The following is a 23440-nucleotide window of genomic DNA, read 5'->3' on the forward strand; positions in this document are numbered from 1 at the left end:
CCATAGGCATGCATCGTGTAAGTGGATGGTTGAGCCCATGTTTATCTGATTTCGAATGAGGTGAAACAAGTTAGGTAGAAGATTAATTTTTTTTAAAAAGTTTGACATTATGAAGCTACAAGGGAAAAAGCACTTCAAGTTTTTTTTTTTTTTTTTTTTTAAAGCACAAGAAATCTCAGAGAGGCAGCATCATGCAAACTAAATTCAGAATCATTGGTAGGCACAGAGCTGTAGGTCTCCAGGTGAATCAGGTAGGCACAGAACTGTAGGTCTCCGGGTGAATCAGGTAGGAAGACACAGAACCCTTTCTTCTCACCCAGGCTGTTAGGAGTAAAGCTGGAAGATGGATGGCTCCACCACAGGGCCTGGGGTTCCAGAACAGTTGGTTCACTGGCTGTCAGTCCTCCCTGAAATCTGGCATTAAGAGGTTGACCTTGGCAAGATGGTGACACTCTTGAACTCAATGGCTGTTACTCTTCTAATCATCATGGAGTTACTAAGTTTGGTTAAGGCTTGAAGTGCACTTTGCATTCTTTCCTCTAGAAATTAGTTACACAGTCACTGAACAAGCAGCCTCAATGAGTTGTCCTATGCGTGGTCTTACCCAAAGGTGGTGTCCAAGGTACAATGCTCAAGAGTTCTCAATCCAGCTGGTGGGTACTGGGTACTGGCCATATGCCAGGCCCTGTGCTGAGTCTTTCCATGAAGCACCCCATTACAGCAGAATTATCACCATCCCATCTCACAGATGGGCAGCCGAGGCCTGGAGAGTCTGTTAAACCATGCCCACAAAGTCATTGATCCAGCTCCTAATGCCCATAACGTATTTCCTCTCAGTTAACATTAGGAGTTCAAGGGACACTTACTCCCCATTGTTCATATTTTACTTTATAGAAAGAGTAGTAATCTCTTCCTGTCCTTTACTTTTTTCTAAGAAAAGACTGATGACATTTCTGATTGGCATTTGGGAGAAGACGCTGGATTTTGCTGGTTCAGCTCTTGGCTTTTGAGGACCGGGTGGTCTGCAGGAGGCAACAATTCTTCCCTGCTCCTGTGCTTGGCAGGAGCCCCACTGTGTTCCAGCAGAGCAGATACCTAAACAGGTAAGCTGGAATCAGCTGGCAGACTCACTAATGTCCTCCCCTTCTCCTCTCTATTGGAAAGACATTTCGGTCTCCATCTTCTTGGCCCTTGAACTTCTCTAGCACATTCCACAAGAGAAGTGGGGGCATGGCTTGTTTATTGAACCTCTTTTAAATCTCAATAGTTGGGAATCTTTCATTTAAATGATGAGTCTGCTCTTTCCCAGTTCTAATACTTTCAACAGATTTCAGTGCCCACCAAAGGACAAAAGCCAAAACAATTCTTCTGATATACACTTTTGACTTTCTAACTTTAATTATCTAAAACTTTTATATTTTACTAGTTTTTTTTTTTTCCCAAATAGGATATTTGTGGGGGAGGGTGGTTTAGATAAAAATGAATAAACTGGAGAATTCAATTCATAAAAGATTTTTCAGAACTCATTTCAGGAAGTCTACTTTTTTAAAAGTCATGCATATCAATCATAAAACAGGAATAATGCCAAGCTACCTCTTCAAAGAAATTAACTAATTTAACTCTCTCTCTCTCTCTCTCTCTCTCTTTCTCTCTCTCTCTCTCTCTTTCTCTCTTTCTCTCTAACTAGGATAATTGGAACAGGAAGAGCAATAAATATAGCCACACAACATGAAGGAAAAAATCCCTGATTTGTGGTTTTTGCCAGTTTATAAGGTACAAGATCTCCTATCATGGCTTATTTCAAGTTTCCCAACATAATGTCATTGAACATGGATTTGAGAAATGATAGGAACTATCAATTCCCACAAACTGGTGCAATCTAGCACTAGCACATCACCCAGCCAGACCCTTTCCTATGATAATAAATCACCAAATAATGTCATAGAATCACAAGTGCCATTCATCAGGAAAGCTCTATTCTTCCATGAAGCTCTGTCTAATTGTAGTGTCACAAACCACGTAACCAGGCAGTGGAGACAGCCACTACTTTGATGCTTAAGATACTGAAATATTTTTCTCTTCCTTCTCCCTCCAGAGTTTCTTTGCAACAATGAATTCATTAGCCTTGACTTTATGGAATTCCACTTAAATTTCCCTCTTGAGGCTCCAGCTTTTACCAATAAGAGAGATTTTTCTTTTTGTATACAAGCTTCCCCTACGGAGACCGTTACACTCTAAATCATTTGCTATCTTTGGGCTTCTGCTGCCCAGTTTCCTATTTCCTATGATTGAAGCATCTGAGCAAAGTTCTTCAGGTATTATACCAGCTTGAGGAAAGTCATTTCCTATTCACGACTCCCCCTACCTTTGTAGTATTCTTTGGAATCAAGACACACCTCTGCTATTTGAAAATGTTGATTGATTGCATCATGTCTTTAGGCTGATTTTTTTTTGTTCATACACAATAATTAATCTCTTCTTATTATTCAGAAAAATCTGAATTGTTTCTCTGGTTTTACCATTACATAGATGTAGGTTTCAACACCAAATTCTATCATGCAGAAGAAAGAATTGACAAGACCAAAGACAGGGAAATTTGAAATCATTCTGAGAAAAGAAAAAGTAAGAAAGTAAAGAAAGAGTGAAGAAAACTTAAGACTTCTGGGGCACAACCAAGTGCGGCCATATATGGCCATATATGCATCATGGAGGTTTCAGAAAGAGCAGATGAAGAGAAAGAAGGCAGACATCTTATTTTTAAAAATTATGCAAGAAAACTTCCCAAAGCTGGAAAGGGACATGAACATCCAGATCTTTGAAGCACCAAAAACTTCAAACAGCTTAAAATAAATACTTCTTCAAAATACATTTAACCAAATTCTCAAAACCAAGGTAAGGAGAATTTTGAGAGAAGAAAGCTAATTATAGGCCTGTATCCCAGACAAAAACAGATGAAAAAAATTTTTTAAAAATATTTCAGGCAATCCAAGATGGCGGACTAGAGGGTGACTGCATCTCCGGTCGCTCCAGAACCCAGGATTCAAGAAGGGGAGGCATTGAGAGACTCAGACTAAAATAGAGCCACCAGGTGAGTCTCCCCCACCAGGTGAAGCTCGGCCCGGGCAGCAGGCCCAGAGAGGGGTGGCTTCTCAGAACAGGGCATGGCAACTAGAGTCTTCCCCAAGTAGCCCTGCTTCCTCCGGCAGCAGGCTCCTTCCACAGGGCCAGCTTCTCGGAGCAGGCCCCCCAGTGATACCCTTCTGCACAGAACCAGCTCCATGTCCTGGAGCCAGCGGTGAGCTCCAGCCCGCAGGCAGCTTCAGGGACCAGAACAGGGCAGCCAGGGACTTCCCCAAGCAGCCCTGCTCCCACCAGCGGGAGGCTCCTTTCATGGCCAGCTTCTCAGAGCAGACTGCCCAGTGAGAGCCTTTCCGCACAGAGCCAGCTCCAAGCCCTGGAACCAGTAGCAGGCTAGGGGCAGCTTTCTTCGGAAGCACTGCATTATCAAGTTACTCCAAGACTTCAGACTACTGAAGGCTGGAAGTTGATACACCAGAAATCTACAGGGACACTATAAGCCAATAGAGTAAATCTGCAATATCACAGAGTTCCACTGACATCTGACCAATATGAGAAAACAAGGGAAGAAAATGTCCCAAACAAACCTAGATACTATATCAATAAAACCCAATGACAGCACAGCAGAAGAAATGTCACAAAGGGAGTTCAGAATGTACATAATTAAAACATACAGGGAAGCAAACAAGGAGATGAAAGAGCAAATGCAGGCATTAAATGATCGCACCAATCAACAGTTAAAGAGCAAATACAGGAAGCAAAAGATCATTTGAATAAAGAGTTAGAGATACTGAAAAAAAAAAAAAAAAAAACAGAAATCCTTGAAATGAAGGAAACAATAAACCAAGTTAAAAACTCCATAGAAAGCATAACCAATAGGATAGAACACCTGGAAGACAGAACCTCAGATATTGAAGACAAAATATTTAATCTTGAAAACAAAGTTTACCAAACAGAGAAGATGGTAAGAAATCATGAACAGAATCTACAAGAATTATGGGATATCATGAAAAGGCCAAATTTAAGAATTATTGGGATTGAGGAAGGCTTAGAGAAACAAACCAAAGGAATGAACAATCTATTCAATGAAATAATATCAGAAAATTTCCCAAATCTGAAGAATGAAATGGAAAACCAAGTACAAGAGGCTTATAGGACTCCAAATATACAAAATTACAACTGACCCACACCAAGGCACATTATTATGAAAATACCTAACATACAAAATAAAGACAGAATTTTAAAGGCTGCGAGAGAAAAGAATCAAATTACATTCAGGGGGAAACCAATAAGAATATCCGCAGATTTTTCAATCCAGACCCTAAAAGCTAGAAGGGCCTGGAACAACATTTACCAAGCCCTGAAAGAAAATGGATGCCAACCAAGAATCTTACACCCAGCAAAACTTACTTTCAGATTTGATGACGAAATAAGATCCTTCCATGATAAACAAAAGCAAAAGGAATTTACAAAAAGAAAGCTGGCATTACAGAACATTCTCAGCAAAATATTCCATGAGGAAGAGATGAAAAACAACGATGCAAATCAGCAATGGGAGGAAGTAGCCTAAAGGAATAGCCAAATAAAGGAGAAACCAAATCATGTCAAAAAACAAAAATGAGTCCAATGACTGGGAATACAAATCATATCACAATAATAACCCTGAATGTTAATGGCCTGAACTCATCAATCTAAAGACATAGACTGGCAGATGGATAAAAAGAAAAATCCAACAATATGCTGCCTGCAAGAGACTCATCTCATAGAAAGAGATACCCACAGACTAAAGGTGAAAGGATGAGACAAAACATACCATGTACATGGACACAGCAAAAAAGCTGGAGTATCCATCCTCATTTCAGATAATGTGGACTTCAAGCCAAAACCAGTCAGAAGGGATAACGAAGGGTGTTACATACTGCTTAAGGGAAGCATAAATCAGCAAGACATAACAATCACAAATATCTATGCCCCGAACATTGGCTCATCCATGTACGTCAAACAAATCCTTAATTCCAGAAATCAAATAGACCACAACACAATAATACTGGGCGATCTTAGCACATCTCTCTCACCGCTGGATAGATCCTCCAAACAAAAATTGAACAAAGAAACCATAGATCTCAATAATACAATCAACAATTTAGACTTAACGAACATATATAGAATATATCGTCCAACAAAGAACGAATACACTTTCTTCTCAGCAGCACATGGATCCTTCTCTAAAATAGACCATGTTTTATGCCACAAAGCTACTGTTAGCAAATACAAGAAGACAGAGATACTACCTTGTATTCTATCAGATCATAATGGATTGAAATTAGAAATAAATGGCGGAATAAAAAACAGAAACTTCTCCAATACCTGGAGATTAAATAATATGCTATTGTATGATGAATGGATAACAGAAGACATCAGGAGGGAAATAAAAAAATTCTTAGAAGTAAATGAAAACAAAGACACAACATATCAAAATCTCTGGGACACTATGAAAGCAGTACTTAGAGGAAGATTTATTTCATGGGGCACATTCAACAAAAGAAGTAGAAATCAACAAATAAACGACTTAACACTACAGCTCAAAGCCCTAGAAAAAGAAGAGCAGACCCACACCAAAAGTAGTAGAAGACAGGAAATAGTTAAAATCAGAGCCGAAATCAACGAAATTGAAACAAAAGAAACAATTGGAAAATTAACAAAATTAATAGTTGGTTCTTTGAAAAAATAAACAAAATTGATAACCCTTAGCCACACTAACAAAGAGAAAGAGGGAGAAACTCAAATTACTAAAATTCGGAATGAACAAGGAAATATCACAACAGACACGAGTGAAATACAAAACATAATTAGAAGCTATTTTGAAAATCTATACTCCAACAAAACAGAAAACCTCGAGGACATCAACAAGTTTCTAGAGACATATGAATTACCTAAACTGAATGAGGAGGACATACACAACTTAAATAAATCAATTTCAAGCAATGAAATAGAAGAGGTCATCAAAAGCCTACCAACAAAGAAAAGTCCAGGACCAGATGGGTTCTCAGCCGAGTTCTATAAAATCTTTAAAGAAGAGCACATTCCAATACTCCTCAAAGTATTCCATGAAATAGAAGAGGAGGGATCCCTCCCAAAGTCATTCTATGAAGCCAATATCACCCTGATACCTAAACCAGACAGAGACACATCGAGGAAAGAAAATTGCAGACCAATATCCTTAATGAACATCAACGCAAAAATTCTCAACAAAATTTTAGCAAATCGCATCCAAAAATAAATTAGAAAGATAGTGCACCACGATCAAGTGGGTTTCATCCCAGGGATGCAAGGTTGGTTCAACATCCTGAAATCAATAAATGTCATTCACCATATCAACAGACTTAAAGTTAAGAATCACATGATTATTTCAATAGATGCAGAAAAAGCATTCGATAAAATACAGCATCCCTTCATGCTCAAAACACTAGAAAAAAATTGGGGTAGTGGGAACATTCCTTAACATCGTAAAGGCCATCTACGCTAAGCCCATGGCCAATATTGTTCTAAATGGTGAAAAACTGAAAGCATTCCCCCTAAAAACTGGAACAAGGCAGGGATGCCCTCTTTCACCACTTCTATTCAACATCGTTCTTGAGACTCTGGCCAGAGCAATTAGACAAACCAAAGAAATTAAAGGGATACGAATTGGAAAAGAAGAACTCAAACTATCCCTGTTCGCTGATGACATGATTATATATTTAGAGGAACCTGGAAATTCCACCAGAAAACTCTTAGAACTCATAAGTGAATTCAGTAAAGTAGCAGGTTACAAGATCAATGCTCATAAATCCAATGCATTTTTATGCGTAAGTGATGAATCTTCAGAAAGAGAATTTAGGAAAACTACCCCATTCACTATAGCATCAAAAAAAATAAATACTTGGGAATCAATCTCACAAAAGAGGTGAAAGACCTCTACAATGAGAACTACAGAACACTAAAGAAAGAAATTAAAGAAAACCTTAGAAGATGGAGAGGCAGAATTAATATTGTCAAAATACTAAAAAGTATACAGTGCTATACAGATTCAATGCAATTCCCATTAAAATCTCAATGATGTACCTTACAGAAATAGAGCAAGCAATTATGAAATTCATCTGGAAGAATAGAAAACCCAGAATAGCTAAAGCAATCCTCGTAAAAAGAGCGAAGCAGGGGGTATCGCAATACCAGATCTTCAACTCTATTACAAAGCAATAGTAACAAAGACGGCATGGTACTGGTACCAAAATAGACAGGTAGATCAATGGTACAGAATAGAGGACATGGACACAAACCCAAATAAATACAATTTTCTCATACTAGACACAGGTGCCAAAAATATGCAATGGAGAAAAGATAGCCTCTTCAACAAATGGTGCTGGGAAAACTGGAAAACCATAAGCAACAGAATGAAATTAAACCCCTATCTTCAGATAGAGCGCTAATTTCCAGAATATATAAAGAACTCAAAAAAACTCTACACCAAGAATACAAACAATCCAATCAACAAATGGGCTAAGGAAATGAACAGACACTTCACAGAAGAAGATGTACAAGCAATCAACAAACATATGAAAAAATGTTCAACATCTCTAGTAATAAGAGAAATGCAAATCAAAACTACCCTAAGATTTCATCTCACACCAATTAGAATGGTGATTATCAAGAACAGAAGCAACAGAAGGTGTTGGCGAGGATGTGGGGAAAAAGGTACACTCATACATTGCTGGTGGGGCTGCAAATTAGTGCAGCCCCTCTGGAAAGCAGTGTGGAGATTCCTTAGAAAGATTGGAATGGAACCACCATTTGACCCAGCTATCCACTCCTTGGCCTATACCCAAAGGACTTAAAATCAGCATACTACAGAGATACAGCCACATCAATGTTCATAGCTGCTCAATTCACCATAGCCAGATTGTGGAAGCAACCTAGATGCCCATCAGTTGATGAATGGATAAAGAAACTGTGGCATATATATACAATGGAATATTACTCCGCCATGAAGAATGATAAAATTATAGCATTTGCAGGCAAATGGATGAAATTGGAGAATATCATGCTAAGTGAGATAAGCCAATCTCAAAAAACCAAAGGACGAATGATATCGCTGATAAGTGGATGAGGACATATAATGGGGGGTAGGAGGGGTTAGTGTTAGGTTTAGGGTTAGGGATAAGGAGGGTGGTAAGAATGGAGGAAGGAAGGACTGTATAGAGGGAAAAGAGGGGTGGGAGGGGTGGGGGCAAGGGAAAAAAATAACAGAATGAATCAAACAACATTACCTTATGTAAATTTATGATTACACAAATGGTATGCCTTGACTCCATGTACAAAGAGAGAAACAACATGTATCCCATTTGTTTACAATAAAAAAAAAAGAATGAAAAGAAAAAAAATTTGCAAACCAAATTCAGCAGAAAATTAAAACAATCGTGTTCCATGAACAAGTAGGGTTTGTTCCTGGGATGCAAGGTTGACTCAGCATACACCAATCAATATATGTTATACACCACATTAGTAGAATGAAGGATAAAAGCCATATATCATCAATAGTGGCAGAAAATGTCATTGACAATATTCAACTCCCTTTCATGAAAAATGTCTCTCAACAAATTGTGTGTAGAAAGAATGTATCTGATTGTAGTAAAGGCCACATATGAGAAGCTCACAATGAATAACATACTCATTGGTGACAAGCTGAAAGCTTTTCCCCTAAGATCAGGAAGGAGACAGAGTGCCTCTTCTTACCAATAGAGTAGTAGCCAGAGCAACTAATCAAGAAAAAGAAATAAATGGCATCCAAATTAGAAAGAAAAAAATTATCTTTATTTGCAGATGACAGGATCAGTTATACATAGGAGACCCTAAAAACCTAACCACAAACAATAAAAAAACTGGTTAGAACTGATAAACCTATGTAGGAAAGTTGCAGGACACCAAAACAACACATGAAAATCAATTGAATTTCAACTCACTGACAACATACTGTCTAAACATAAATTAAGAATCAATCCTGGTTATAATAACGCCAAAAATATTGAGCACTAACTTTAATGAGGGGGTAACAACAATCAGTAAACTGAAAATTATAAAATATTGAAAAAAGTCTTAAAAATTACAAGAATTTGAAGAAACCACAAAATATGTGAAATTGAAGAAATTATAAGATGTTGAAAGAAACTGAAGAATATACAAATCAATGGAAAGATATCCCATCCATGTTCATAAGTGAAAAGAATATTTTTAAAATATCTATACTGCCCAAAGCCATCTTCAGATTTGATGTAATCCCTATTAAAAATCCAACAATGTTTATTACAGAAACAGGAAAAAGATCTTTGAGAAATGTGCCATGAACACAATGGAGAAGAATAATCTATTAATGAATGTTGCTGAGAAAACCAATGTCCACAACCAAGAGAATGAACTTGGACCTTTCCCTCACACCATATATAAAAATCAATTTGACACCCACTGAAAGCTGAAATAAGACCTGAAACAGAAACAAAGGGGAAAAGCTTCTTGGCATTGTTCTCGGTAATGATTTTTTGGATATCACCCCCAAAACACAGGCAGGACACAGAAGTAAACTAATAGGATTACTGCAGACTAAAAGCCTCTATGAAGCAAACAATCAATAAATATTTGCAAACCACACATAAGAAACTTAAATAGCTCAACAACAAGAAAGAAATAATCCAATAAAAAATAGACAAAGGACCTGAACAGACGTATTAAAAAAAAGTGGCATGTTGCAACATGTGGTGGCGCATACCTGTAATCCCAGCAACTGGGGGGCTGAGATAAGAGAATCGCAAGTTCAAAGCCAGCCTCAGAAACTTAGTGAGACTCTAAGCAACTTAGTGAGATCCCATCTCAAAATAAAATAATAATAAGGTCTGGGGAGGTTGCTCAGTAGGTAAGCATGCCTATGTTCAAAACTGCTCCTGCAAACACGGCATATATGTAACATGTATTTGTGTGTGTGTGTGTGTGTGTGTGTGTGTGTATTCAATATCACTATCAGGTAAATGAAATTCCAAACCACAATGAAAGATCATTTCACACTTGTTACAATAACTATTATCCAAAGGGTAAAAAGTTAAGTGTTGGGTAAGATGTCAAGAATCTTTGAGCCAAGCGTGGTGGTGCATGCCTGAAATTACAGCAGATTGGGAGGCTGAGGCAGGAGAACATGAGTTCAAAGCCAGCCTCAGCAATGACGAGGCACTAAGCAACTCAGTGAGACCCTATCTCTAAATAAAATACAAAATAGGGCTGGGGATGTGGCTCTGCGGTTAAATGTCGCTGAATTCAATCCCTAGTACCAAAAAAAAAAAAAAAAAAAATTTTTATACACTGTTAGTGAAAATGTAAATTAGCACAGACATGTGGAAAGTGTGTTTTTGTTCTCAGTAATGAATTTTTGTATTTCACCCCCAAAGCTCAGGCAGGACACAAAAATAACTTAATAGGATTACTTCAAACTAAAAAGCTTCTATGAACCAAAGGAAAAAAAAATAAAACACAGAACTACCAAATGATTCAGCAATCCCATTACTGGATATATATTCAAGGGAAAGGAAATCAGTGTGTCAAAGAGAAATCTGCATCCCATGTTCATGACAGTATTAATCACAATGGCCAAGAAATAAAATTCACCTGAGGATCTAGCAACAAATCAGTGGATGGAAGTGTGGTTTATATGTTGTTTATAGCTATATAATAATATAAAGTATGCTATGTGTAATGGAATATTATTCAGTCATACACACAATTTAAAAGTCTTCACAAAGAAGGAAATCCTGTTGTTTGCACAAGATGGATGTAGCAAAGGAAATTACGCTATGTGGAAGAGCCAGGCACAGAAAGATAAAAATAGCACAAACTAATTTTTAGGTGGAATCTGAGATAGTCAAAGTCCTAGAAGCAAGGAGGGAAGAGAGGTTGCCAGGGTGGGGAGCATGAGAAACAGGGAGATGTGCGTCAAATGGTCCAAGTGTATGGCAACTCTAGTTAATAATGCTGCATTATAGCATTGAAATTTAAAACAGATCCCAACCGTTCTCATCACACACACACACACACACACACACACACACACACACACACACACACGTAACTAGGCAAGGCGATTGGTATATTAGCTTCTATATAGTAATAACTTCATAATATATGTGTATATCAAAACATTATGTACATATCAAACATATAATTCTTGTCAATTAAACCTCAAAAAAGTTGGAAAGACTAGCCTTAGGCATAAAAGCCAAAAAGAGAAAAAACATATCATGAATTTAGTCATGTTTCTTTCCTTGCAATGGCATGTACGGGGCCCTAGAATCCTCTTCAGATTCATATGCTTTAATAGGTTGTTCCTTTCCAGGTAACAGGAAGAAATAAATAATACGACTAACTGTCACCAACAAGTGTGGCACAATTACTCTGCCCACCTTCCATATAACAGAGTCTTTGTCAACTCTGTTTAATATCTAATGGTAACAACAGGATAAACACAGTGGTTATTATGTCAGGGAATGATCTAAGTACATAATAATCATTAGTTAGTGTACTCTTATGGTTTGAATGTGAGGTGTCCCCAGAAAGTTCATGTGTGAGATGATATGCAAGGTTTACAGGAGAAATGATTGGATTATGAGAAGCTTGACCCAATTAGTGGATTAATCCCTTGACAGACTTAACTGAGTGGAAACTGAAGACAGGTAGGATGTGGTTGGAGGAGGTGGGTCATTGGGGGGGTGCCTTTGGGGTATATATTTTGTATCTGGCAAGCGGAGTCTCTCTCTACTTTCTGACCACCATGTGAGCTGCTTCCCTTTGCCACACTCTTCCGCCATGTTGTCCTGCCTCACCTCCAGCCCCGAGGAATGGAGCTTGTAGTTTATGGACTGAGACCTCTGCAACCATAAGCCTCCAAATAAACTTCCTCCTCAAAGTTGTGTTCTTCAGGTCTTTTAGTCACAGTAGCAAAGAAGGCTGACTAAAACATGCATACTAACCAATCAATTCTCAAATACCTCCATGATATTTTTGTTTCCACTTTGCAGATGAGGAAACTGAGGCACAAAGAAGTTTTGACTCTTCCTCAGGGTTACGTAACCAGCAAGAGGTGGAGCTGTGGTATGAACACAATAGTGTGGGTCTGGAAACCACACTCAAGCCCTGCACAGCTGGGGTTAACAGGGGTGAGTCGCTGGCAATTTTCTTTCTGGTGTTTCAGCAGCTTGCTGCGGTACAGATATAGGTTCTCACTGTGCTTGTGTAGTGTTTAAAGAAATCCTAACTTGAAGGAAACGTCCTGGGAGGGAAAGCATGCTCCAAGTGACAACGGCACTGGGAAGGCAGTCAGAAATGTCAAGTCCACCCAGGAATCCCTTAGGGCCACCTAAGTGGGCTCCATTACTCCATCAACTAGCCTTCGGTCACTCACCACCAGACAAAATTAAAACACCATAAAATCATGTAACAGGTACACAGTGACAAGGACTACAAAATCCTAGATTTTTGCCTGTGGTCAAATTTATCTTAAGTTCTCTATAAATATTTTTCAGTTTAGAGTCCAAAAAATCATGCAAAATTGCTTTGTAACCTGAGTGCATTCCTGACAATCGGTTGCTTAAATAACCTACTCCGTTTCATAGATCATACTCTAAGTCCTCCCTTCTATATAGCAACTTGTCTCATCCTGATTTTATCTAATCTAAGTGTCAGCATCAGGGCTCAAAGAGACAGGGCTGCAGGTAAGAAGGACAAAGACATCTGAGAATCAGGGACAAAAATTTCATGGCTAAAAATGGACAGGTAAGTCATTGCACTGGAAAACCAGTCTTCCTGAGGCTACTGATGGGAGCTTTTAAATTTGTGTTACCTACATGGATCTCTGAAGACCCTACAGAGAAAGGAATAATTATTTGCATGAGGCCCATCACTGTCATGAGTAGCTGGGGACTTTGAACAGCATACTATTCCTTCTTAGGCACATGAGAACAAGCATCCAAAATTCTAAGGATGTTAGAGCTAAGAATCGAAGCCATATACAATCGAAGCGCTTTGGAATGGCTAAGATGGAAACAAGAGAAAATAACAAAATAGAATTTCTTGATGTAATTATGTCTGAGCTAAAGATTAAGCCCACATTTAATTTAGTATTCATCACTGGGTCACACGTTAGACACAAAATAGGTGTTCTAGTTAGCTTTTTCACTGCAGTGACCAACAGACCTGACAAGAACAATTTTAGAGGAAAAATGGCTTATTTGGGGGCTCACTGTTTGGAGGTATCCATCCGTAAATGACTGATTCCATTGCTCTGGACTCAAGGTGAGGGAGGACACCATGGTAAAAGGGCATGGAGAAGGTAAGCAGCTCAGAATATGACCATCAGGAAGCAGAGACTAAGCTCAGCTCACCAAGGACAAAATATATATCCCAAAGCATGTGCTCAATGACCCACCTCCTCCAGCCATGCCCTACCTGCCTATGTCAACACTTCCAGTACTTGAATGGATTAAAGTACTGATTAGGTTAAATCTCTCATAACCCAATCATTTCACCTCTGAACTTTCTTGCATTGTCTCACATATCATGAGGTTTTGGAGGACACCCCAGGTGTAAACTATAACAATATGACACAATAGTTTTACCCAGAGGAAAACAATTTCCCAAGATATATCAACAAACATTTAAATTGACCACAAAGCCCACCCATTCATTTGTGGACACAAAGATGAATAAAAATGATCTGTTCCCTAGAGATGAGTATAATCTCTCAAGGGAATTACACAAGAAAACTAATACTGAAAATAGAATGCAAGGATTATACTAATATCAATTTCCTGTTAATAATCAAAAAATAATAAAAATAGCAATATTGTTCTACAGTAATATAAGTTGGTACTATTAGGGAACGTTGGATGAAATGTACAGAAGACCTCTCTATTTTTTTTCATTTCTCGAGTGTTATGTTTTAGATATGTAGTGTTCCCCCAAAAGTTCATGTGTGAGAAAATGCAAGAACAACCTTAGGTAAAATGATTAGATAATGAGACTTAGAATCTAATCAGTGGATTAATCACTAATATAGATCAACTGGGTGGTAACTATAAACATGTAGGGTATGACTGGAGGAAGTAGGTCACTGGGAGTATGTCTTTAGGGTTCATATTCTGTTAGTGGTGAGCAGAGCTCTTTCGCTCTCTGCTTTTTTGGCTATAACATCTTGAGCTACTTTCCTCTGCCATGCCCTTCCACCATGAGGTTCTGACTCACCTTGGGCCCAGAGTGATGGAATCAGCAACAATGGACTGAATCTCTGAAACTATGAGTCCCATACTTTTCCTCTTCTAGGTTGTTCTTTCTTGTAGGTCTTTTGGTCACAACAAAGAAAAACGAACTAAAACACTGTGAAGTTATGATTATTTCAAAATAAAATATTTTTTTTTTGCATAGAGAGGGATGTTTTATACATGACTATGTACAACACAGTGATTTGATATATAATGTGAAATGATTACTATAATCAAGCTAATTAACCCACTCAACATCTTACATATTTGTGCATGTGTAAGCACATGTGAAATAATACATTATATTATAGAGCACATTCAAAAATAGAAATTTTTAAGGAATGAGACTTTAAAAATATATGAATGTCTACTAAGTTCTTCTTACAACCCAGTGCATGGTCTTGTCAGTTTTCCGAGATGCCCACACTCTGATTTGGAGATCATTGGTTTATATGACCAGATTGACATGGTCTCTGAATATGTGGAAAAGTATCACAGGGCCTAATGGGTGACCTTTAGATCATTGGGAATGTGGTCCAAGGGATTGTTGGACCCCAGTCACTTCTTTACTTCCTGGTTCACGATGCGAGCAGTTTGCTTCACCATATGTATCCCACCATTACCATCTGACATTCCCACCAGAGGCCCAAAGCAAACAGGTCTACATAATCTTAAACTGGAGGCTCTAGGACCATGAGACAAAATAACTTTTTTCTTTCTATAAGTTGATTATCTCAGGTATTTTGCTATAGTGGCAGAAAACTGACTAACATAGGGATTTTTCTTAAATTTAAGAAAAACATAAAGTCCAACAACAATAGCCAGTTTCTTTTCTGTAAAGCAAGACTCCTACTCATAAAAGATAATATAAATCAAGAGTAACCACACAGAATGAAACCAAAAAGAGAACTGTGAACATACGTCCTGTTCTAGAAGGAATGGTGATGTTGGTACCAAGAATGGCCAGGATAAACATTTGCATAATTAGTGTTTGGGTGATGCTTTGGGGGAATGATGAATAAGGGGTTACTTGTTCTCTTTTCTTATAGCAATGAGGATAAATAAAGCTTGGTACATGAGGTTGAATTCAAACTAAAGAAGTGTGTAAATAAAAAGACAGTAAGGTTGTTAGAAGGAAAGTTGTAAAGTGGGAAATACACTTACAATCCATGAAGATTTATATCAAGACTGCATGAACTATTTCTCACAAATAAATCCATGAGAAATCCTATAAACTCTGGATGACTTGAATAGACATGGAATCAAGAAGAAATGCAAATGGTCAATAACTGTACTTAAAAGGTCTTTGGCATCTTCCGACTGGGAAATGCCAGTGGAAGCCACAGTAGTAGTAGAGTCCCCAGAATGACTATGACTAAAATGGTGAATCAAACACTCTGGGGAAAAACTGGGGCCTCTGGATCTCTCATGTCCTTTGCTGACAGCAGTTACACTGGTGCCACCACTTTGGAAATCGGTTTGACCATTGTCTAATAAAGACAAAGTTACCCGATAACATGTCTTGTAATCTGGCAACCCCATACCTAGGGATAGAAATGCATGTTTGTGCCTCGATTGACATGTGTAAGAATGTTGTTAGAAATCCAACATCCACCAGTTGAGGAGAGCAAGGGGCCAGGGAGGGAGGAGGAGGGTAAGGGGAGGTACCAGGAAGGAAATGGGCCAAAGTTTGTTATGCACATGTATGAATATGTAACAATAGATACCATTATGTATTATACTATATGTGTATATATGTATTATGTACTATACCTATTATGTATAGTTACAATGTACCAATTTAAAATATATGTGTAATTTACAAGAGGCCAAAATCGGAAAGAACCTAAATATCCACGAAGATAAAATCAGTGAATACATAGAGTAATCACAAAAGGGACTAATATGAGTTAAAACAAGGTAGCAACTCAGAGAAATGTAACAACTTCGAAGAATCTCACAAACACAAAGTTAAAGAATAAAGAACAGAAAAAGAACCAAACCACATGATATCATTTACATGAAATTTAAAATTAGGCAAATTTATATGATGGTAATAACAGGAGACTTTTTTTAATTTGGAGCAGGAGGTGGATGTGACCTGGAAGAGGATAGAGATAAATGTGGCATGTAATCAGTACTATTTCCTTATCTGAGCGGTAGGTGCTCCAATGCTGTTGACTTTATCAAAGTTCTGAGTATGTATAATATTTCAATAAAAAGTTTGTTTTGAGAAGTGATTGAAAGCTAATCTGATGAGTCAATTTGATAAAGCGCTTTGGTAAGTACCTCAGAGTGGTTCCTCTGTGATATTTGGAAACCACAAAAATTACTGTCTTCCCCCAAAGCAGCAGATTATTGGAAATTCTAAGAAGCTTGTTTTGGGGAAACTTGATATGGGAAACTTACTCTGAAAATAATCTGCAGTCCTGAAGATCGAAGTGTAGGACACCTCAATGAATAAGAGTTGCTTAGATCTGAACGTCTTCCAAAGGTCATGTGTTAAAAAGGTTTGGTCCTCAGAGGTGGGGGGTGGTGGGACCTTTAAGAGGCAGGAACTAGTGAAAGGTCCTAGGTCATTGGGGGTGTGTCTTTGAAGGGGATTGTGGGACCCTGGTCTCTTCCTGTCTCGTTTACTTCTCCACCATGAGGCAAATGGGCTTCCTCTACCGTGTACTCCCTGCCTGCCAGGATGTACTGCCTCACCACAGGCCCAAAAGCTATGATGCCAACTGACCATGGACTTAAAACTTCCAAAACTGTGAGTCAAAATAAACCTTTCCCCTTTTCAAGTTGGGGTATTTTGTTACAGTAATAGAAAGCTGACTAACACAAGGGCAAATGCACAGAGAGGAGTCTGAGTAAGTTGTTACCAAGAGAGGATAATCCAATCGTCCTGGTACCAGAAAAATTATCTTTATCTTCAGTTCATACAGACAGAACTTGGGAGAGAAGTTTTCAAGACACCAATCTTTGATTTTTTGGACCCTAAAAAATTGTATGACTATAATGAGTCCAAAAGGGCTAGTGACCTGTGTTTGAGGTCCCACACCCTGCTCTAGGTATTATATAACCATGATCAACTTTTCATCAACATTTGAAGCTTAAAATACACATGCACACACTCATACACCCACACAAAGAAAATACATTTATTATATCAAAGCCTTTATTATAGTCATTTCACGGGGCCATTTCCTCCATGCAACTTTAGACCTATTTCCTTGGATGCTATTTGAGATGATTCATCCCCATTTCAGTCCATTTTCCCCATTTCTTACTGAAGACTGTTAGCTTCCTGGTGTAGAGGGCCTTGTTTCCTTGTGCCATTCTCTCATTTTCCCCTTTGGTTTGTAATATTTTCTTCTCGGGCTGTCTGAGGAGAACCAAATTGTCTGAAATATGCTGATGAATCATCTGTTCTCTTTGTGCCCTTCCCCTGCAGGCTGAAGCACACAATACACATCTAGGTAATGCACCTCCTCTGCCACAGCCCCAACTTTAAGAGACTCCCTCTTCTGAAGCTCAGGTAGGCAGCAATAGGCAAGGATGCCTGGGTTCAGAGGCAGGGCTGAAGGGTGAGGACAGAGGGCCTCCACCATCTTTGTCGGGCTCCTCGGATTTTGATGGGAAGAGTTGCCATTTATTCCATTTCATGAGCACACATGGCTGAAATCTCCTGCTCTCTCTTTGTGGGAAATAATGCTCAGTTAGGTGCCAGTTCATCTATGCTGAGTCACCCCAGTTAGATCCCAGCAGAGTTGAATGAGTTTGAAGAAGAAGCATGACCACCCCGCGGGGCCTTCCTCAACCTGGAACACGTGGTGAAAGGTCTTCCTGAAAGAGTGCCTCTGCTATCAGGATGCTGAGCCCAAGAGGGTGGTGCTCAGTGAGCCCCTCTGAAGCCAGCTGTCTGGTCGGAATCCTGTCTCTGCCCATCGCTAGCTGTGTGATCATGAATAAGTTGCTTGACCTCTTTGATCTTCATCAATGAATAAGGGAACATGGTTGTACTTCCTCCCAAGGTAGTGGGAAGGACTTTACAAGCTAACCAAGTAACATGTCCACTCTCACAGAACACCAGGTGAATGTTGTGACAGTCAGTATTATCAGCGGACCTGCCCTGAGGGACCCAGGTGTGGCTCCTGTCCTCTCCCTTGAGACCCCTGATCTTCCAACTCCCATCCTCCTCCTCTTTGGTTTGTCCTCTCTCTCTTATGCTTGCCATTTCTCCTTCCCTCCCTCTCCCCCATCCCATGTCCACCTGCTCTTCCCTCAGTCTGACTCCATTCCAAGTGTGGCATCTAAACACCCGCGACACAGCAAAATCTGCAGACATCTGTGCAAACCATAAGCACCTCAGCACTTCTGGTCAGCAGCTCTATCAGGTTTCAAGGACTGTTGTGACGAACACAAAGTGAGAGACTTGAAGCAGGAGAAAGGCCCTCTCTCACAGCTCTGGAGCCAGGCGTCCTCAGTCACGGCATCAGCAGAGCTGGCTTTCTCTTGCAGCCTCCGGAGCTGCCAGCAGCCCTTGGCACCTGTTGCCTTATAGACATGACATTCCAATCTCTGTCTCTGTCTTCACACGACCTCCTCCTCTGTGTCTCTTCTCTTCTTATAAGGACACCAATCACTAGATTAAGGTCCACCCTATGTCCATAGGACCCCACTTTAACTAATTACATCTGCAAAGACCCTGTTTCTAAATCAGATCACATGCTGAGGCTCCAGGTAGATATACGTTTGGGGAGGAAACCATTCAACTCAATAAAATTACACAATGGCAAGTTCTTTTGAGCCGTGTAGACCAGACAAACACCAATCTGGAGGGAAAAGAGAAAGCTACCACCTTCAAGAAATTGCTGCTGAGTTCTCCCAGCTGAGTGCTGACGACTGGCTCATCCCTGCTACTTGCTTTTTTCCCTAAATATGCATTGAAGACTATAAATACGACTGACGATGTATACATGTTTTCTTTTTTCCTGTAGAGCTGAAGGAAGGTCCAGTCCAGGCGGAAGCTATAGATAAAAGCAGAGACCCCTGGATAAGTGCCACTGTAGGACTCCTGCTCTCTGAGGAGAGGCCACGGATACAGAGGGGTGGGTCTTCCCTTCTGGGCCATTTCCCTCTCCCAGTTAAACCCACAGCCGGGTGCTCCACCACCCTAACTGTCCTTGTCTATTGAAACCAGATACTGAGTTCCTCCCAGAGAAAACTGTATCCTTGAGAATTTTAAAGTGTGACCTAAGGAAACAAAGAAGCCTATGCAATTTAATCTTTGTGATCTCCTCAGTAAACCCTGAGACCCTTCAGAGAGGCTGCTGAGGGAGGATTTTAAGCCACCAGAGAATGCAGGAGCAGCAGAAACTAGAGGGGTTGCAGCAGCTGCTGACTAAACACAGAGCTGGGCAGAGAGAGGGACAGGAGGAACAGACCCTGGAAAGATGGTGGCCTTTAACACCCTGGCTACTGTTTCAGCAGCCCCCACAACAGGGGCCAATGTCAGTGTCCACAGCCTGTGTCCAGGGTCCTCTGCCCCATCTTCCACTTCCAACATTTATTGTCAACATATCCTCAAATGGGGGATTTCTGTCTCTTCAAGACTGTGTGTGCTTGTGTTTGTGGGTTCATGTGCATGTGTGTATGTGTGTGCATGCGTGTGTGTATGTTCGTGTTGGTGAGTGTGCCTGCAAGCACACAGTTTAGAGCTTTGCTCTTCTGTGCTACAGCAAAGATTTTTTAAGTGATGACGACTCTGGTCATTTGTAAGGTTCCCAACTTGTTCTGGCCAGTTGTCATGCTAACAGAATTGTCATTCAAGCAACTGGGCACATGTGGGCATGGAGAACCGGGGGCAGTCCTGCTCAAAAGTGAACTTTCCCTAAAGAGCTGATCATCTGGAACAGTTTTACAACTTTAGACACAGTTCACTGAGAGGCACGTAGGTGCCAGGACATTCAGACATGCATTTGGAAATCTTCACCATTGATTAGCAGTGTGAACTTGGCCCAGTCAGTTAACTTCTCAGCTACCTAGTTTCTCCGCCTGTAAAATGGCAAAAATGGTATCTATATGTCTGTCTGTCTGTCTCTCTATACACACACACACACACACACACACACACACACACATGTAAAATAGGTAATGTGCAAAGTACTGAGTTGAATAACAGTCATGTAGACACAACTCTCAAAAAAAAGGTAGCATCAGATGTCTGGGAGTTTCTGCTTCGACCATGGCATCTGAGTCTGCAGAATCAGTCCCTAACAGTCAGAAGCCTACTGCACCAGCACAGAGCTATGAGGCTCAGCAAGTGACCAAGGTTTTCCCAAGCTCTGCGGGCAGCTCACTGAATACTCCCTGGGTTATTTCCATGAGTGCCCCCAGGTGCCACAGCACAGGAAGACCCATGCTCCCAGGCTTGAACGTTTTTATGGAAGAAAAAGGAAGATGAAATGGCCTTTCCTCATTTGCTGCTGATTCAACTGCACCTTTATCCAACTGTCAATTAAACTCCTCCAGCAGACCTGCACGTTTGTAAACCCCAGGAGGACAGGGAGTTCCGCAGTATGTCCTCAGAGGCTTGCCTGGTGCCTGGCCTGGAGTAGACCTCATGATAGTGACGAGGGTGATAATGCCAGTTATGATGTGCTGCTTATTATATGCCAAACTCTGCCCTTGGCACGTTACCAGCAACTCACTGTGTTGGTGCTATGATCATCCTGATTTTCTAACCCGGAAACTGAGCATAAAGGGGTTAAGTAATTTGACCTGTATAAAATTTCTTCGAAGTTGGATTCTCTGCCATTGATGTCCTCAAGACCTCAAGGAGAGGGAGGAGGAGGGGAGGAGAGGAGAACCAAGACAGCTGGAGATCACCTTCTAGATAAGAGAAAGGGAGAGAGGCCAAGAGTTGGGGATGAGAGGAAAAGGGAGAATGAGAAAGAGAAAAGAGAGAAAGACATTATTTCAGCATCTCCACAGGAGTGTTTCCTTGGATCTCCATGGGCGGCGTCATAGTAAGGGGTGAAGAATGGGGCTGGGGCCTGAGGACACACTTGAGAGTCCACCAAGTGACAGCATTCCTCACGCTGATTACCAAGCAAACAGAAAAATGTTTTGGTCAATTGGACATTTGGTTGACTTAAGCTATCGAACCAGGAAAAATATCTTGATGATTCTGCTACAAATCCAGTTTTCTCCTTTGGAAGTCCCTGACTGGGGAAGCAGCCACCACACCCAGCTGCTCCTGTCTGTGACAACCTCCGTTCCCTTTGAATGCTATTCCCAAATGAGGTCCACCAGAGAATTCACTGGTGTCTGCTTTCCTTGCTGTTTTCATGGGAGTCATTGGACTTAAAAACTGTCCCTGGTTGTTTAAGTAACCATGTCCAAGACCCCACATAAACCCAGACGTGGCAATGTCCCTAGTGCCCAAACAGGAGCAATCAGAAAATAATGGGGAAGAAAGCAAGGAACTGAGTTCATATGGCAACCAATTAAAGTAGAGAAGATAGTAAGAAAACCATTTTTCTTGCTCACAGTCCCAAATTATAAATTTATTACTACCTTTGGTTCTTGATACACTGTTTCTAAGGTTAAATATTTTTTCCAAACTTAGCCTCAAAACCTGGGGAAAATCAGATCCTTGGATTTGTCTTAGAAGTTAAATTGCATTATAAGGCAAAGTATAATTCATACTTGCGCTTTGGATGAAAGTTCTCTGTTCTTTGCACTCCCTTTTTGTTATAGTCTGGAATATTATCTGGAGCAAATCATTTGTCCCCATGACCTTCCTTCATCTGTACATGTGAACACCAGGTCAAAGGAAATGTTGCTTATTCTCTGGGGCTTTGAGGATGTAATGGAAAGATGTTGAGTAGGCTCAGATGTATTAGTACCATCTCCAGGAGAGTCCCTATTTCCTCCCCTACTTCCAAATTACCAAATCAGAACACCATCTTCAGAAAGGTTAACCTGTACAATGACTCTTTATTTCACCCCTCCCTCAGAGATGAAAACAGCAAAGTTAAGTTCAGCATTAAATTTAGAATCTTCTGTTTGGAGAAATTTCAATAGCTTCCAAGAGCCAGGCTGTGAAGGACATAGCACCTAACTACTTCCCCATAATAATGGGATGGAGGGAGCCAGCAGGAACAAACTGGAGGTGGACAGGCCTTGATGTGCCAGTTCTCTCTGCAGTAATCCCAGGAGGAACATGTTGTAAGAGAAGACACTTAAAGTTTTATTTTTCATGACCAGGAATGGGTTTCTATAGCAATGATAGTACCACCGGAAGCTGAAGTCATTACAGTGTAAACATAAAGATGAACACAAATGGCCAATCAGCTTCCGGACTATAAAGAAAATGGAGACAGTATGGTAAGCACAACAGATTGTCTGAAAAACTAAAATAAAGATGCATCTGTGTTTTCCAGGTTTTATGAAACCTTATAGCCAATTTACAAGCCCGCTGCTATATGAAATTTTAGTGATGGAATCCAAACGTAGCCACTTGGAGACTCATTGCCTGTTACCTTGCACAGTCTTTTCTTAACAATATCAGTTGTTACAACATTGGGAAAACTTACAGTACCTTTGAAAATCCTCCTAATCCCCCTAAAGGGAGGTGTGCTCTAGCAGAATTGGTTCTACTGTCTTAGACCCCCCTGACCACTCAACTGCACTTTCTACACTATGAACAGTTAAAAAGTCTAAACTTTCCTTTCTTTGGCCAAACTTAAGTTCAGTCATTTCAAAGAGACCCCCATGTGCGATACAAGATTATTGTCTGTATGTTTAACTTTTAACGTAGACCTTCTGACATCCTTGTGGATTGAATCCAGCTTACTGGACCCCAATAAAAATCCAGAAATTCCCTGACTGATCATAATCCTCAACAATATTGGCATTTTTCTAAACAATGAGGTTAGCCATTAAATTCTATATTTTAAAAATTCTGCCAATGAACATGTTTTCCTCATTTTTCAAACGTTCTGATGTTTTTTTCCCTCAGTATATTTCAAGGG

This window comes from Sciurus vulgaris (genome assembly GCF_902686455.1).
Source record: "Sciurus vulgaris genome assembly, chromosome: 12".
Lineage (NCBI taxonomy): Eukaryota > Metazoa > Chordata > Mammalia > Rodentia > Sciuridae > Sciurus > Sciurus vulgaris.